Source organism: Ylistrum balloti, unplaced genomic scaffold (assembly GCF_031769215.1).
Source record: "Ylistrum balloti isolate Yb309-2 unplaced genomic scaffold, AGI_CSIRO_Ybal_v1 Utg369764, whole genome shotgun sequence".
NCBI classification, from domain to species: domain Eukaryota; kingdom Metazoa; phylum Mollusca; class Bivalvia; order Pectinida; family Pectinidae; genus Ylistrum; species Ylistrum balloti.
Genome location: NW_026781961.1, coordinates 337843 through 341989, shown reverse-complemented (window position 1 = coordinate 341989; position 4147 = coordinate 337843).

Below are 4147 nucleotides of genomic sequence, written 5' to 3'. Positions count from 1 at the left end.
AATTATAAGAACCGGGAACTAGATGGTGATATTTGTTACAAAATGTAAATTATAAGAACCGGGAACTAGATGGTGATATTTGTTACAAAATGTAAATTATAAGAACCGGGAACTAGATGGTGATATTTGTTACAAAATGTAAATTATAAGAACCGGGAACTAGATGGTGATATTTGTTATAAAATATAAATTATAAGAACCGGGAACTAGATGGTGATATTATTCCTGTCACAAACATAATTGCGAAATCATTAATCAAATAGAACCGGAATTGTCTGATTTATAAATGAAATAATTGTTAGACCTCGTAGGTAATGTCTGCATTTCTTGTAGGATGTTTAAATTTAGGGAACAATACATATCCTAACGCAGTGGTTCTTCTTTTCTTTCTTTCTTTATTAGCCCCGAGCCTCTCACACACACACACACACACACACACACACACACACACGCACACACACACACACACACACACACACACACACACACACACACACACACACACACACACACACACACACACACACACACACACACACGAGTTCAGGTTTATTCCGGGGGGGGCCTTACAGCCCATAGGTTTACATGAATATTATGCATACATTCATAAACATGTTATAATTGCTATATAATGTATACGGAGAGTGACCTCCCTTGACGAGTATGCTTAATAATGTATAATAAACATGTACAACTTCACATAAATACATATCCAGAGCGTAAACAACTCATAAAGTATGTTCTCACACACACACACCTATTACTATTATTTTAATTATTGTTTGGGACCAACGTCCTCTATTACGGTCGTTAATCCCTAATAACAATAATCCCACACACCCTCACATGTTCACATACATGTAAGCACACATGTGAAAACACTCCAGTACTCACTCGCTTACGTGCGAATCCGCACATACCCCTTATCTTACAGAATTATCAACTTAGTCAATCAATGGAGTAAACAATGATGTATATGAAAAACTGAACTCCTTACAAATCAAATCTAATAATGGTTTTGCTTATAATATGCTTAATACTTCAGATCGCCGTTTAAATGCATAATGAATACATTTTCCGAGGTTATTTAATTCCTTTACATTGTTTATACTTAAAAGCTGAATTAATTTGAACACACAAGGTCTGCGAAAATAATTTGATTTCAAATATTTAGATCGGAGATTTACATAAAAGGGACATTTCAAAATAAAATGGAATTCGTCTTCAATATCTCTATTATTACATAGTGTACAGATCCTATTTTCTCTGGCTACGTTCCTATATCTACAACTTTCAATACTGAGCTGATGTGATGATAATCTTATTTTTTATATACATTTCTTGAATCGATAGTCGATAGGTTTCCTTAAATGAAACTGCAGCCCAAAATTGTCTATCAAATGCTGATATAAATATCCTTTTGGAGAATTTCGAATATTGTTCAACAATTCTTGAATATGAATTTCTTGAAACTTACACTCAGTTAACTTGTATACTAGTTTTCTGTCAACACTGCTGTTCCATAAGTACCCTAATCCTAATTTATCTAGTTCTAACTTAATATTTACAATCCACTCATCATTATTTAATAAGCTTTGTTCATAGCATGCTTTCAACACACAATTATCTGTATCTTTGATTTTAGTCCAGTATTTCATTATTTTCAATTTTCTGACAATATACATTGGTAATCTACCTAATTCAAAATAAACTAAATCATGATATGTACTTTTCACAACACCTAATTTTTTTTTACTAAAATGTGAATGTACTTTTCAAACATCAGTAGCTTTATGGAATCCCCACACTTCACTTGCATATGTTAATACACTACTAACATAAGTATCAAAAACTGAGCATAACGTTTCAACATTAAAGTTATGATTTTTCATTTTGTTTATCAGTCTAAAATACGATTTTTCCCCTTTTTCTGCGGCATGTTGCTGCGTATTGTTAAATTTACCATTAAAATTGAAAAGCATACCCAGATAATTAAATTTGTTCACAACTTCAATTTCAACATCGCTGTAATACCATTTTTCATCATCTTTAATGCGCCCGCCATTTCGAAAAATTACTATTTTTGTTTTAAGTACATTAAGTTTAAGTTTCCATTTATCATTATAAATAAGCAGTGCATCGAGCATTGATTTGCAACCCGCTTGGTGATTCAGCTATGAGAACCGAGTCATCAGCGTACATCAGTAAAAATATAGATATCATACCTAATTCAATAGATGGACAACTTTGAAAGAGACCGATTCTGTTAGGATGATATTCTGAAATATGACCTTTATATTTGACACAAGATTTGACATTATCGTACAATGATTTTATGATATTTAATAACTTCCCTTGAATTCCTTGTTTGATTAGCTTACTCCATAAACTACTTCTATCGATGAGGTCACGTTGAATACGTGTCAAGGCGGAAGTGACGTCATCTGATTTTACGTCATTATCCCAACAGAACGAGATATTTTTGTGTATTTTGATGTAACGACAGGAATTATATGTAACAGAGGTCATTTTTTATCTAAATGCCTCCGCTAGGAATCGAACCCGGGACCCCTGGCTTACTAGTCTGACGCTCAACCAATCGAGCTAAAGAGAAGTTCCGAACTAAAGTACCTGACCATTTCAGTGCCGAACTCCAGCCAAAATAAATTAAATGACAACAAAACAAAACCGGTAATCAAAAAGCCGAACTACAGTAAGTTATTATATTACAACCACATCAACCCAAATGTTGTTCTATCGCAACTTTTTTTTAAAATACCGAGGTAATGAAACAAAACCAAGACAGACGCCAAATTCCCAACAATAATAACAAAAAAAAAAAAAAAAAAACAAAAAAACAAAAAAACTGGAAAGTCGAAGTGTTACTGAACAAAATATAGCAACATCAGTTCAGACCTGTAGGTATGATCAGGACAACAATTAGATCGGATTTCTAAATTAACGAATTTTCTCATATTGGATTAACTTGCCTTATTGATAAGATGAGCGAAATTATAACTTTGTAACTCCGTCAGGAAGGGTTTTAATCGTTACCGAATATGATATACATAAAAATACCTTTTAAGAAAATGTCATACCGTTTTATATTGAGTGAGTTTATACAACAGTACGGTTCAATATAGAGTGAGTTTATACAACAGTACGGTTCTATATTGAGTGAGTTTATACAACAGTACGGTTTTATATAGAGTGAGTTTATACAACAGTACAGTTCTATATAGAGCGAGTTTATACAACAGTACGGTTCTATATAGAGTGAGTTTATACAACAGTACGGTTCTATATAGAGTGAGTTTATACAACAGTACGGTTTTATATAGAGTGAGTTTATACAACAGTACAGTTCTATATATAGAGTGAGTTTATACAACAGTACGGTTCTATATAGAGTGAGTTTATACAACAGTACAGTTCTATATAGAGTGAGTTTATACAACAGTACGGTTCTATATAGAGTGAGTTTATACAACAGTACAGTTCTATATAGAGTGAGTTTATACAACAGTACGGTTCTATATAGAGTGAGTTTATACAACAGTACAGTTCTATATAGAGTGAGTTTATACAACAGTACAGTTCTATATAGAGTGAGTTTATACAACAGTACAGTTCTATATAGAGTGAGTTTATACAACAGTACGGTTATAGAGTGAGTTTATACAACAGTACGGTTCTATATAGAGTGAGTTTATACAACAGTACGGTTCTATATAGAGTGAGTTTATACAACAGTACAGTTCGATATAGAGTGAGTTTATACAACAGTAAGGTTCTATATAGAGTGAGTTTATACAACAGTACAGTTCTATATAGAGTGAGTTTATACAACAGTACGGTTCTATATAGAGTGAGTTTATACAACAGTACGGTTCTATATAGAGTGAGTTTATACAACAGTACGGTTCTATATAGAGTGAGTTTATACAACAGTACGGTTCTATATAGAGTGAGTTTATACAACAGTACAGTTCTATATAGAGTGAGTTTATACAACAGTACGGTTCTATATAGAGTGAGTTTATACAACAGTACAGTTCTATATAGAGTGAGTTTATACAACAGTACGGTTCTATATAGAGTGAGTTTATACAACAGTACGGTTCTATATAGAGTGAGTTTATACAAC